Below are 15,420 nucleotides of genomic sequence, written 5' to 3'. Positions count from 1 at the left end.
ATTTTGGCACCCAAGTCCACAGTTGGGCGGATTTTCACCCCTGTGGAGGATTCATGAAATTTTTTCATTTATCCTTGCCTCCTCCATTCTAGCGCCCAATCACTTCCTTGAGCAGAATTTTCACTATGTAGAGGATTCATGAAATTTTTACAAGTTCCAGGCTCTTCGTCAGGATATATATATGAAATATATGAAATATGACATTTAAGTATAAGTGGCATCTTCAATATGTCTTTTTCCTTTTTCCTTTCATATATATTGTCAGGATGTTTGAGAGTGATTTCAGGTCCATAAGAATCATAATGCAAATTTTGGATTTTGGAAGATCTTTAAAGTTTTCAAACTTAGTCAAATTTTAGGCCATTTTCGGATCAGGATGACATTGGCGGATTGATGTGAATTTCTGGACTTGGATGATTTTGTATGCTTTCCTCTTCTGGAATAAGAGTTCCAAACTTAACCATTTTTTGATCCAACTTGTCTGCCTTCTGACTCTTCCAGATTTAATAAAGGTCCTTAGAAACGTCCAGTCTTCAGAAATATTCAGCTTTCAGTGTTTTCCTGTGAAGATCTCGCCAAAAATAGATTTTCCCAAATAGTAAGTGTTTCAAAATGTCAAGGTTTGGCCAAAATAGGTTAGAAAAGCACTTACTAAAAATAGAACTTACTAAAAATAGTAAGTTTGATTTTTTGGCAAAATGATGATATTCCGGGACTCAATAAAATCCCTAAAAAATAGGAACTTTCTAAAAATAGAAAGTTGCTCCTTTTTGGCTCAAATTTTACTGGGAGGTTCTTCAAAGGGTCTTGATTCCAGTTCTGCATTCAATTTTTCCAAAACCCTAACAGAAACCCCTAAAATCTAGGACTAAGACAAAAACCCTAAAATTGACGAAACAGGCCCTAGACTTCACCAAATTCGCTCAAACAAAAAGCAGATTTAATCAATATGACCCCCAAACACTTGCAAAGCAGAGAGACTGATGAGACTGCTGCAAAAAGACCCCAAAAACGCAAGCCAAAAGACCGGGAGGACCTAAAAAGTAGGGGGTCCTCATTTGCAATGGGGCGATGTGTGAAAACGTCACAAGTCGTTGCTTCAATGCATTGGTCGACATCATGCCCACACACTCCAGAAATATAGTATTTCAATCTATATATGCCTCCATGGAATAATGTTTTGCAAAAAAAACACTTTGTCTGCCCCTTTTTTTGCCTTGGAAAATCCTTATGAAATTTCCAAGTAGGGTCCTTTCTAATGGGGGGTCTAGAAGAACTAGAAAACATTGTATGATAGTTTTGTGAAACTTGAGGCAAATAAGAAAGTGAAGGTTGCTGTAATAAAACATTACAAATACAAAAAGAAATTAATACATTCATTCTTTGTTGTGCATTCATTCTCATTGAACATTTTTTTCAAAAAAACTAAGGGTAGAGTTTGTAAATTAAAAACAAATTGTAGGGTTTGTCAAACCCTACTTTTAAAATTTTTTTTGTACAAACCCTGCATAGTAACATACAAAAGATTTTGGAAGAAAATGTAAAACTTTCAAAATAAATGAATAGAAAATGAAATTTTTGCATACAAGAAACAAAAAAACCTCAAAATTTTTTTTTTACCTTTTACAACAAGCTTGAAATGAGCTGCAAACTCTTCCTATCCAACTCTTGATGCACTAAATCCAAACATAATGCAGCCCCAATGTGATAAATGGAAGAAATCTTGAGCTTCCTCCTTGCTGGTTTTTCTTCAATGCACCCTTGTTTTTCTTCACAACTCACTTTACTCCTATTTTTGCAAGTGAATGAAATGAAGTTCACTTTTAGGGGCTAAGGATAAATAACAAAAAAAAAATTTTAAATGTTTTTTTTTGTCATTTTGTTTAACCCATCCAGCGATCGAGCTTCAGGCACGGGACTCGCCGAGTTTGGCGATTTTAGACCAAAATCGCCAACTCGGTGAGTCTGGCGAGTTTGCCTCCTAGACTCAACCAAGTCTGAGTCCGAGCTCTGCAGACTCGGGAGGCATGACTCGGACCTGGACTCGCCGAGTTTGGGCGAGTCCGAGCGATTCTCGTTTCTCTGATTAGGAGTATCTATCTTCTAGCATCTTTGATGAATGATTGGTTGACTATGTTCTTTGTAAAATAACATTGTGGAGTCTTTCTCTTGTCCCACAACCTTCATTTGGCCAAGTATATTATTAATGGACTCATACATCTCTCCAATGTTTAGGTGCATTAACGTTCCCATATATAATGAATTTGAAGACAAGGATAATGATGGAGATGATATATTTCACATCAACCCAAAAAGTTTTACCCTTCACCTCTTTCACCTTCTTCCCAACTTTGACTTAAAACCAAGCCACTAATTCCACTTTGTCATCATGACCATCAATTTCAATGTTTCTTGCAAGTCAAGCATCCTCTCCAAGTAAATGAGGCTCCCACAAGAGTTGAGCCCAGCTCATATGAAATCAACAAAATCACGCAGTCATATCTCAGAAAATGATACAGACAAGAATCAAAATAGGTATGAGCAGCAATGTGAGTTGTTCTGTATTTAAAGGCTAAAAGCATTATGGCAGTGGGAAAAGAGTAGGCATGGGAGTTTGACAATGACAATCAAGTAAAGCATGTGACAATAAAGACATAATGAAAGAAAGTGGCAATTAGGACAGAAAATACAATCCCAAGGAAGAAGCATTCATGAAGTATCAAGACTTAGGGCCATTGACAACAATAGTCCATAAAGGGCAGTCAAAAGTAATATTGATGACATCACATAGATCTAGAGCAAGGGCAAAACATATCAAAGGTCTGCAATAAGGTGGGAATATCAACAACTAAGAGCAGTTGACAGTAGTAAGGGGAGTTTCATGATTTTGATAACTCCTATGTAAGACGGGCTCTTCAAACATCAAGACAAAATGGATGCCTTTGTTAAGAGGTTAGGGCAATCATCAAAATGCAGTCATAATACCTTTCATTCATTGTTGCATGATAAATTTAAGAGTTACATCAGAGACCAAAAGGAAGGATGCCTCAAAGATCTAAACCCTGAAGATGTTGTTGTTGCATTAATCTCTAAAATCATTGTAAATACTCTGTCACTCTCATATATAACAGCCCTAAACATGAATGAAGTTATTATGAGCAGAGACAAAGGAGTTTCAGTATAATATTAGGCACTAAAATGAGTGTAACAGTCCAATCAAGTTGAGACAGTCATGCACCAGCAAAACAAGAGGTAACAAAAAAGGGTTGATGATTGCAGTGAATAGTAATGAGGATGAGATTGACCTTATGGCAGTCAGTATTTCTGCCCTAGGAATTTTCAGCTGTTGGCAAGAATAGTTTTGGAGATGGTTTTGCTGGTGCAAAAGATAGTCAAAGAACAAAGGAGCACAAATAAGGAAGAAGGGCTTGATAATAAAGACATAGGTGTCTATTTGTCTCAGATTTATTTGTCTTTGAAAATCAACTTTTTATGGAAAATATTTTTCAGAAAATCAACTTTTTATGGAAGGTACTCTCAGAAAATCAACTTTTTAAAGGAGCTATGCCCAGAAAATCGTCATTTTTTTTTCAGTTTTTAAAGGAAAGTATTTTTTTTTTCCAGAAAATTGAGATATCTTTCAGTCATATGGGGAATATTTCCAGAGAATCGACTTTTAGAATTAAGGGGAAATATGCACCAGAAAATATTTATTGCTTTTGAGAATTCGAAGAAACAGATCCAAGGAGAAGAGGCTCTCATGGCAGCACCCAGCATGCAGAAAGTAGCGCCCAGATCGCAAAGTCACGCCACAGTAGAAAGTGAAGTGTCAAGTGCCAAGGGTTTGCAAAGAAATTCGCAGTTTCGACTATCGGCATCAACAAAATCATGCCCAGCCTTGTCAAATGTGTAGCATAAGTGTTACAAACACCCTTCATTTTCTCAAAAAACCTTGCAAATCATGGTGGCTCCTCCAAACCCTCTCGACAGAGTTTTCTAGCGGCAGACCTTCCAGGTGAAGCTTCCAGCAAAGTAAAAGTATCGTGAAAAGTGAGGAGCGAAATGAAGAGGTGTTAGGGTTATTCTTTTTCCCTAAAAAAATATCCATCGATCATTACATTGGCATTTTTTCTTTGCCTTTGTTCTATTTTATTTCCCCTCTCTCTTTCTCCCCGTGAAATGCCTAAGGGGTCGAGTTTCTCTTTGCTTTCCCCTTGTTCATCTTTATTAAGTGATTTGCTAATATCGCTTAATAAGTATTTTGTAATGACTAATATTTATTAAGTGATATTAACAAATCACTTAATAACTAGGTCTTTTATGAAGTTTTTTAGGCATGGGTCAAATAGATAAAATTTAATATATACTGATTAAAGCATTTTTATAAAAAAATTATTATTTAATTAAATAATTTATTTTATTTCATTTTATAGTTTAAAATCAAAATACTACTAAATGAAGTAATAAAATGTTTGTTAAAGTGATATAAGTCACTTTATTAAATTGTTTTATCATTATTTCATTTAGTAGCAATTTTTGCCTTTAAATATAAACATGAAGCAAAGCAAATATTTAATTAAATAATAAATTTGAAAAAATCACTTTATGAGATATATATCCTATTTTTATTTTAATGGGGTCAAAGGGAGATATTTTTTGCATTAATGAAGGCTTGCAGGCCTGTCAGGGATATTTTGGAGCCATTTATGATGCATTTAAGAGCTTTTATGGTTGCAACATGGGTTGGCTTGACTTTTGGTCCAGGTTTTCCCCTTTCGGACCTGTTTCAGGTCTTTTTAAGTGGGCTTTTTGGTTCTACTCGCCCAGGAGGAGGTGGATTATTGTATTCATTATCTATTTTTTGGAAAGCATATATACTGCAGGACTTCATTTTTTCAAGGGTTCTTACCTTTTTCTTCTTGTAGACTGTGATTTTCTGAGTTCTCTCTGCAGAAAGGAAGGAGTTTGTAACTCATTTTCAGAGAGCTTGACAACATTGTAACACCTTTTTGACAGTAATACTATATTTTGCCTCCTTAGCTTTTCTTGTTTTTGTGTGCTTAGTGTTAATGTAGTTTCAAGTGATGTCTTTTATCCTTGTGATTGTATTGCTATGAGCACCTTTATGCAGGAGTTTTTCTAATCAGTTGCAGGTTATAGGTTGTGCTAGTTGTAAGAGTAACCTTAGGTTGTGAGAAATCATCTTTTCTCCTACTGAGATTATTATTTTTAGAGCCTTCTTATGAAGTGTTGATGCAGAGGTTATGATTTTTCTGAGTTGTGCAAGGTTTTCTTTTTTATTATCTGGTTATTTCGTGTGTTAATCAGTTTGTCCAGGTTTTCAGGTATTCATTTTTGGTGTATCACCTTAGAGTTAGATTTTAGTTTCACATGTCCTCCTCCTCACTCTTTTCTCTGAAAAAATTGTTAGTTTAGGTGAAGATTTTGAAAAGAACCAGCTTGCTCTGGAGGTCCACTTCAATTTTAGGTTACCCACAACCTTGAAGTGTTCCCATGTTTCAATAGGCAGCTAAAGTTCACAACTTTAGTAGGGGTGCAGGCTTCATTGATAACACTAATCATTGGATCTCGTTGTTTATATTTTGTCAATAAAACTATTTGAGATTTAGTCAAGTAACAAACCCTCTATTTCACAATTTAGGGTATTTGACTATGAAGCTTTTGTTTATGTGCCTAGAGAAAAGAAATCTAAGTTGGATCCTGAGGCTTAGAAATGTAGTTCCATGGTCATAGAAAGAATGCAGAGAGTTATAAGCTTTGAAATCCTTTAACCTTTAAAATAATTTATTATAAGGCTTTGGTTGTCATGGAACTTAAAGTGATTTTTTTATCCAATATAGCCAAAGGAAAATGAAAGGAAGAAAATGATCCATTTTGATACTAAGGTCAAGAAATAGGAAGATGCACATATTGAAAAATAGAATGATAGATTAGAGGATGGAGAGGAAGAAGAGGATTCACGTAATATTTTAGAGCATGTATAGGAGAAAGAAGAGCCTTGTACTCAATGAGATAACAAAACCCAACTAAAAAGTATAGCGCACCAAATTTTCAATTTGTATTTGCTTTGTCATGTATTGATGATTAATTAAAATATTTTATGTAGATTATCTCTTCAAAGAAGCATTGTTTTTGAATGGAGGTAATGCAAAAGGAGATGACGACCTTGAATAGATGTGACCATAGTTGTGAAACTTGTCGGGTACTTGCGAAAATCATGAGTACTCACAAGCTAGCTAACTAGGTGAGTTACTTGCCTTATTACTTGTCGACAAGTTTTTAAAAAATTGCAATGATTTTTCCATGAAAATCACACGAATAGCAAGAAAATTTTGTGATCTTTTTGTTAAAACTCCATCGAAATTGATATAAAGATTTTTTTTTGGCCTATAGTTTAAAAAGATCAATATTTTCACTTCATTTCTACCTCCATCCACCATGTGAGTGGCAATTTAGGGCATGCGAGAGTTGTGTGGTTTGGGATGTGATTTGAAACGTGAATCACAAATTTTCATTTTAATTTTTAAATTTATTGCACACCATTGATCAATTTTTCTATTTGAAATTATAAACTTTATAAAAGTTGCAAGTTCAAACAAATTGTAGGTTGTGAATTTTTTTCATGGTTTAATATCATTTGATTCCTTTCTGTGTTGGAGTTTGAACATTTGGAATTTTCATAACTATAATTCAATCCTAATAGTTGTTCAAACTTGCAATATGAAATTATGAAGAAATGTCAATTAAATGACCTATAAGATTGAATTTTCAAGATGATAACTGTGAAAATTTAAGCTTGCAGGTCATTTAAACTTGCAATATGATAAAAAATTCCTTTAAACAACCCGCATTCTTGACTTTGCACATTTATAATTTATGTGGTGGAAATAGGGATACTAATACCTTATTCATTCACCATTTCCATTCATTCATTAGGGGAACAACCAACAAGGTTCAACTTCAGTCCAAAAGGACAGCTGAACACTTTGATTAATTGTAATTTTCCCATTTTGAAATAGTATTTAATAATAAATAATAATAATAATAAAATTAAAATATAAAAGAAGAAAAATTTATTGATCAAAAAATATGTGCAAGGTGGTGAAATGGGGTTCACTAGTTTTTGCATGCAAACTAAGAATTTTAGGCCTATTACACTCTTACATTGGAAGGAAGATGACCCACTTGGCTCAAGATCCTTGGGCACAAGGTGAATTCAATGATCCTTTGGTGTGAGTTGAAAGTGACTATGCAAATTGTGGGAAGAGTGGGGAGATGACCTTTTCTATGTGTACCGTGTTGATGTGTTTTTCTTGCACATGCGAACACAGAATAAAATACCCAAAAGTATCTTATCCTCTCTTGAGCAAAGCTTCTCAGATGTTGAAGATTATCTTAAGGATCACTTGAGACAACTCCAAGGTTTTGGTATGTGAGGTCATGATGTGCGGATAAGCACAATTGGTTGATGTGATTGCTGGTATCACAAAGGGACTTACGTTGAATTGTCGAATGCTTGAATTGCTGGAACTCGATCATTTGATGTTGCAATCTTGTGATACTTTTTATCCTAAACTAGCTTGAATTGAAAAAAAGAGAAAAAGATGAAGGGTTGAGAGAGTCTATTGTGATCCTAAGAATGCAATAATATGGGTGAATGATTAGATGGAATCCTACTGGGCGAGGTATCACCATCAAATTGAACAATTTGACACAAGCTCAGTGCAATCTTCTAAGGACATTTCAAAGATGTTCAAATCATTACCATTGAACATTGATCACCATTCAAGTTAATGCATAAACAATGGATGCATAACAATTTGAAGTTAAGCTCATATCATTCCAGTTGACGATGCAAGGCACACTTACAATCAACAAGAGGCTAGTGGTATGGACTAAACGGATTCCACACAAATGCATTCAACAAATTCCTCCATTCAATCTAATTAACATGAAAGCAAATTGAGAAGTAGAAGCATGAGGCTTGTTGAAATAACAAATTTCACCACAACTTCAATGAAAAGAGTATCTCATTTACAAGTCATAACAACAATTCTTCCTTCTCCTAATCTATTCTAACTTCTATTCTATTCTTATCCTTCTACTCACTATTCACTAACTATTAACCTTTACAAATTAGAGATTTGAGCCTTTTATAGTGCTCTCAATACAATTCAGTGGCTCAGATCAATTTGAGATCAATGGCTGAGATTTTACAATAAAAAACCTAATTAGGGTTTGTTACAACAAACTCAATTTGGGCAATGAAATAATTACAACATTTTGGTATGGCTAATAGAAACAAGGGTAGGTGCCTCGAAGTTTGTGCCATCATGGATGAGTCAGGTACATTGAATCAAGATGTGCTGATGTGGAACTCCTTTGATTGGTAGAGATAGGGACTGGGATGATGACTAGGAATCCACCTTTTAACTTGTACTTGTAGGCTTGATAGATCATCTTGAAGGAATATTTCTTGATACTCAACATTATCCAGCTTCAGCGATAATGATGATGATCTTCTAACTTTGATTAACTCTTCTGAAACTATCCTCTTGAGGGCTTCAATCATGGAGGTGCAAGGTATAGATCTTGGCTTCCTCTTAGTTTTGAAGTGTTGATGTTGCCTTGGAATGAATCCTTGATGGCACAATTGCTTCTCTGCTTTGGAATTCCTTCTCTGTGACTCCTTTTTATGTTGGTGTTGTGGATCATGTCTTTGTGTAAGTGAATGTTTCTCGTGTAATCACCTTCTTGTGCTTGTCTATGAAGTTCCCTTGAGGATATCTTCCTTGTATCTTAATCTTGATGTTGAAATTTGATCCTTGAGAGACTTTTTTCAATCCTCCTCCAAAGTGATCCCCTTGATTTCTTTCTTTATCTCCCGCAAAACAAACTAATGAGCATCAAACACACGGGATATACCTTCTATATAACCTCCTAGTTTGATGTAATTATGTGATTTCATGTGGTTTCCAGGTTTGATAGGTGTATCCAGGGGAGATCACTCCTTTTGATGACTGAATTTGATATCTTTATGATGAAATTCGCTCAACATGCTTCCTTGCTGAGTTGATCTGGCATCCTCTTCATGAACTTTTTTGTCAAAGTTGATTTAAATCGTTGCCTTGCTTGTGAAATTCATTGTCTGCTGATAAGATTCTCTATAGGAGAGAAATATTTTGAATTGGTGATTGAATGAATGATCTTCATCTTCATCTTATAGGTGCTCAAAGGAAAGATTGTGTCTCTCCTTATGTAGGCTGACCTGGCTTTAATAAAATTAAGTTTATTTTCCCTTGCTGCCACTTGCCCTTTTTCTTATTCAAATTTAAATTTTGTTTTGGGTGCTAAAATAATGTTTGCTGAATCTTTAGAGTGAATTGAAATATCAAGGAAATTCGCTCCCCTCCTTGAGTTCATGAAGTTTGCTTCTATCAGCCATCACATGAAGTTTGCTCCTATCAGCCTCCACATGAAGTTCACTCAAAATCTCATTCACACGAAGTGCGGTCTAGTTGACATGTTCATGAAATTCGCTCTCAAACCAAGGCACATGAAGTTCGGTCCACATCCTTTGTACATGAAGTTCGTTCTCATGCTTTGATTTGTGAAGTTTTCTATTGCATCTTAAATCTTGAAGTTCGCTCATCTCCTTCAAAACATGAAGTTCGCTCTGCTATGGTCAAACATGAAGTTCGCTCTGCTATGGTCAAACATGAAGTTCGCTCCTGTATGCTCAAACATGAAGTTCATTCATCTCCTTCAAATCATGAAGTTTTCACATCTCCTTAAAATCATGAAGTTCACTCATCTCCTTCAAAACATGAAGTTCGCTCTTCTATAGTCAAACATGAAGTTCGCTCCTATATGCTCAAGCATGAAGTTCGCTCCCCTATGCTCAAACATGAAGTTTACTCCCTGTTGATGTGTCTTTTGTACACGACCAAACACAAAATAAAATACCCAGAAGTATCTTATCCTCTCTTGAATAAAGCTCCCGAATGGTGAAGATATCGCAGAAGGATCAATCGAAGAAACTTCAAGGTTCTGTTATGTAGGATCTCTACTCGTGGATAAGCTCTTTGCGGTACAATGTGATTTTTCTGGAATCACAAGGGGACTTACACTCGATGACCTGAACGTCTGATTTGCTGGAATCACAAGTGCTATTTACTAATTGGAAGATAAAGAAATGGCAAAAGATGCAGGGTTCAGGAAGTCTACTCTACTACCTAGAATGCGAGAAGATGGATGAACGACTAGGTGGAGTCCTATTGGGCTAGGTCTCACCATCAGGCTTGAACAATCCGACACCAACTTAGTGCGATCTTCTAAGGGATGCTTCCAATACGTTCAAATCGTACACCATCAGACACTGATCACCATTCAAGATAATGCATGAACAATAGACATGTAACGACTTAAGATTAAGCTCATTTTATGCTAGTTGACCACGCAGGGCGCACTTACAATCAGTAAGAGGCTAGTGGTATGGACCAAATGGATTCCACACAAGTACATTCAACAACTTCTTTCATTCAATTTAATTATCTGTCATCTAAAATGAAGATTCAACAAGAGACCATGCATATTACAACGAAACAACACACTTCACCATAACTTCAATGAAAATGGAGTTTGTTTACCATAATTTCTTGCGTTGTCCTCTTAATTTACTCTAATTGCTATTCTATCAGCTGACTATTCACTATTAGCTAACTATTCACCCACTATCAACTATTGACTAACTATTAACCCCTAGCTATTAGCTTGCTATTCTCTATTAACCTCTACAAAATGAAGAGCTTGAGCCTTTTATAATACTCTCAATACAATTCAATGGCTCAGATCAATTTGAGATCAATGGCCGAGATTTTACAATGAAAACCCTAATTAGGGTTTGTTACAACAAACTCAATTCTAGCCAATGAAATAATTGCATTATTTGGACACATGTCTTCTCTGGAATATTCAACCAATGGATAACCGGGGTAGGTACATTGAAGTTTGTGTCATCCCCAATGAGTCAGGTACATTGAATCTGGACATGCTGAGGTGGACCAATCCAACTGGAGGAATGATGACTGGGACACCACCCTGTCTGACACTTGTAACTTGGTTGATGTTTCAATTTGATGATGCTGAGAAGATAACTTTAATTAACTCTTCTGAAACTATTGGGTTCTTCAACGGACCCTTGCTTTAACCTCCTTTGTCTTTGATGTGTAGGATGGATGGTGTACCTTTCCTTGAAATGCTGGACTGGAAGAGGTCGTCCTTGATGATGTTGGACTGGAGAAGGTCGTCCTTGATGATGCTGGACTAGAGAAGGTCGTCCTTGATGATGCTGGACTGGAGGAGGTCATCCTTGATCTGGCCTGGTCTTCTTTCATTTGCAAGACAAACCAAAAGATGATTAAGGACACATAATATATTTATTCTAACATAGCATTTTCTACCTTAAATCATCAACAAGAAGACATCAAAATGAAGTTTGCTCAAGATTCTTTCCAGGGATAGGCTCCATAAGAATTTCGCCCTGGACCCTTTGGAAGGGTTAGGAGCGAATTTTGCATTCCTGGCTCATTTAGACCTCACTTTGCGACTACGCTTGCTTAGATGCATGCCTAAGGATCCCTATGTTCTCAAGCAATACCAAGTTTGATGTAAATTTGGGGCAAAAGAGAGGTTTTAAGGATTTCGCTTTGGACCCTTTGGAAGGGTTAGGAGCGAAATTTACATTTTAGGACAAAATCTATCATGCCTCTACTCCAAAATGCCTTCCAAGGCAAGCATACACTATCCTTCTCTCCACTAAGGCCTGGGAATCCATCTCTTGATCTTCATCATGAGCAATTTAGGTGAAATCTAGAATTTCGCTCTGGACCCTTTGGAAGGGTCAGGAGCGAAATTTAAGTTTTATGGTCTCAATTCCTCATCTCCTTCACTTCAATTCATCTTGCAGGGAAAAGTAACATCATTTCAACCTCAACCACGCCTTAGGACTCAAAGTCTTGACTTGACACAAGGAGGAAATAGGTAGATTGAAGAATTTGGCTCTGGACCCTTTGGAAGGGTCAGGAGCGAAATTCTAATTTTAGCTCAAAATTTGCATTTTTAATGATCAAAAATCTTTCCAAGGCATTTCAAATAGCTTCTCTCACCCTAGTCTAGGCCTGACTTCACTCAGAATTTGGAGAAAAGGATGGTTTTAGTGTTTTTCGCTCTGGACCCTTTGGAAGGGTCAGGAGCGAATTTCTCTCTATGCTTGTTTTCCCTCACTCAACTCCATTTCTCTCACTTTCTATACTTGGAATCTCATCCTTGGATCCCTCTCCCATGCTTGCAACATTTTGTTTGACCTCAAAATGACTAGAAAAGAGAATTTCGCTAGAAATCATGGGCAGGGACAGGACCTATAATGAATTTCGCCCTGGACCCTTTGGAAGGGCCAGGAGCGAATTTCTTCCTCTAGCCCAAAATCATCATTATTGGAGACAACAATCCATTCAAGGGAAATCTCAAGGGCTTCTACCATCTTTGTCTAGGCCTGGCTTGGCACAAATATGAAAGGAATAGATGGATTTTAGAATTTCGCTTTGGACCCTTTGGAAGGGTCAGGAGCGAAATTCTTGTTTTAGGCTTATTCCTCCATCTTTCAACCTCAACCAACTTCAAAAGGGAAAGAACATCAATCCTCACACTCATGCAAGCTATAAAAACCCAAGTTTGACTTAATTTTGCTAGGAAAATAAGTGATTTTAGGAATTTCGCTCTGGACCCTTTGGAAGGGTCAGGAGCAAAATTCACTATTTGGCTCAATTCCTTCAAATTTGATAATCATTGATAAGTCAAAGTCATTCCTAAGGACTCCTCCTTCTTGAATTCACCTTAGTCTGCACTAGGCTTGGCACAAAATTGGGAAAAAAGGTGGTTTTGAGAAAAAGGGTCAGGAGCGAATTTTTCATTCCTGACTTGATCCTTCATATTTTCAACTCCAGTCCTCTCTAGAAGGTAACTAAACATCATTCTTCACCCAAGGGACAAGGTTTGTGGTCTAAGCAAGGTCAAAAAATAGGTTTGTAAGGAATTTCGCTCTGGACCCTTTGGAAGGGTCAGGAGCGAAATTCACCAGAGCGAAATTCACCTTCTTGGCTAAAATCCTTCACTTTTCAAAGCTTTCAAACATTTCCAAAGGAAAAATATGTCCATTCTTCCTTTCAAGATGCCTTGCAAATCAAAATTTGGTCAAACTAGGGAGGAAATGAGTCCTAGGTAGATTTTCGCTCTGGACCCTTTGGAAGGGTCAGGAGTGAAAATCATGATTTGGGCTAGATTGTCTGTTTTTCAAACTTCAATCTTGTTTGGGAGGCAAACATAGACCATTCTCCTTGCATCTCCATCTTGGTCCTGACTTTGGCTCTTGGTCCTGACTTTAGCTAAAGGGAAAATGAGTGTTTTCAAGAATTTCGCTCTAGACCCTTTGGAAGGATTAGGAGCGAAAATCTTGTTTTAGGCTAAAATCCTCCATTTCCTCCACCTCTAGTCATTTCCTTAGGAAAAAATATGTCTAACACTTCCACACATGCCTTAGAAACTAGGAAATTAGTCTTGACAAGTGAGAATTTGAGGTTTATAAGGATTTTCGCTCTGGACCCTTTGGAAGGGTCAGGAGCGAAAATCTTGATTTAGGCTAATTTCCATCATTTTGTTGCCTTAAACCTTCTCTCCAAGGCAAACATGTATCCAAGTCTCCTCAAATATGCCTCAAAAATCCAAAACTTGGCCATATGAAAGAGCAAAATAGAGGAAAAGGTTAATTTAGCTCTGGACCCTTTGGAAGGGTCAGGAGCAAAATTCATGTTTTGGTCAACATCCTCCATTCTTCCACATTCTATCACCTCAAAAGGTAAAGACACATCATTCTCCTTCCAACTACGCCCAAGGAACTAGGTTGGTAGTCTAAGCAAGGATGCAAATGAGGCTTATGAAGAATTTTGCTCTAGACCCTTTGGAAGGGTCAGGAGCGAAATTCCTATTTTGGCCAAAATCCTTAACTTCATCTCTTTTAGTCACTCCCTAAGGGAAGAACATATCCGTCTACCCCCACTATGATCAAGGAACAAGACTTTCAGTGCAAACAAGGAAGAAAAAGGGGTCTTCTAAGAATTTCGCTCTAGACCCTCTGAAGGGTTAGGAGCGAAATTCCTCTTTGAGCTCAAGTCGTGGCTTCATTTTCACATTTCTTCATTCAAACAAGTGCCTTTTCCTTCATTCAAACCTAGGAAAGGGTTAGCTTATAGTTTGGGTCAAGGTGGAGTGTCTTGTGGAGAATTTCGCTCTGGACTCTTTGGAAGGGTCAGGAGCAAAATTCGCTTTGGACCCTTTGGAAGGGTCAAGAGCGAAATTTGAGATTTTGGTCTCTTCGTCAGGATCATTTTATGGAATATAACATTTAAGTATTCCTTATATCTTTCTTCTTTCTTATACTTTAAGTTATATTCCATATATACTGTCAGGATGTTTGAGAGTGGTTTTGGACCTCCAGGAGTTATATTGCAAAATCTAGTTTTTGGAGGATTCTTCAGTTTTCTAGACTTAGTCAAATTTCAGGATGAGGAAGACATTCCATACTTAGCCAAATTTGAGGGCTTTTGAAGATCAGGATGACATTCCAGACTTCATCACTCACCAACTTGACCTAGCTCGGACCTTCAAGGATGATACTCACTCACCAAGCAAGACACAAATAGCAACAAGGGCAAAACCAGGCCCTAAGGAAAACTCTCAAAGAAACCCTAATTCTGAGGCCCCGTGGACTCACCCTGGCTAAAATAGAGCCTTCTCTCTTAATAATCCTTCTGGCAACACTCAGCATGCAAAGGCTAACAGACAAAACCCTAAAAGACCTAGAAAAACAAACCCTAGAAAGCAAAAAAGGTAGGGGTCCCCATTTGCAATGGGGCGATGTGTGAATACGTCACAACACTCCCCTACCTCAATTCCTGAAGTTCACTCCTGGGGGCTTGGAGATGAAGTGGATTGAAATTGAATACTATGTGTTTGCTCACTCTCCTTGTTTCACTTTGTCCATTCAAACTTGCAAGATAAGGCTCTTGGAACAACTTCACCCTCAATCAAGGGTATTCGAATTGAATTTCGCTCCTCATGAGAAGCACTTGAAGCTTTCGCCTTTAATTTTGAGTACTAACAATCTTACACACTCCTCGGTTAAACTCATGATTGACTTACATGAAATCCAGACTTTATGAACTTACTCATGTGATCTGGATGTTATGAAGGCTAACAAACTCACTCATTTCACACCTCACACAAGGCTATCCACCTGACTTTTGGCTTCTGGGCCACCTATACCCCTCATTGCAAAGGCTAATA

This window comes from Cryptomeria japonica, chromosome 8 (assembly GCF_030272615.1).
Source record: "Cryptomeria japonica chromosome 8, Sugi_1.0, whole genome shotgun sequence".
In the NCBI taxonomy this organism is placed as follows: domain Eukaryota; kingdom Viridiplantae; phylum Streptophyta; class Pinopsida; order Cupressales; family Cupressaceae; genus Cryptomeria; species Cryptomeria japonica.
Note: the sequence above shows the minus strand (reverse complement) of the source record.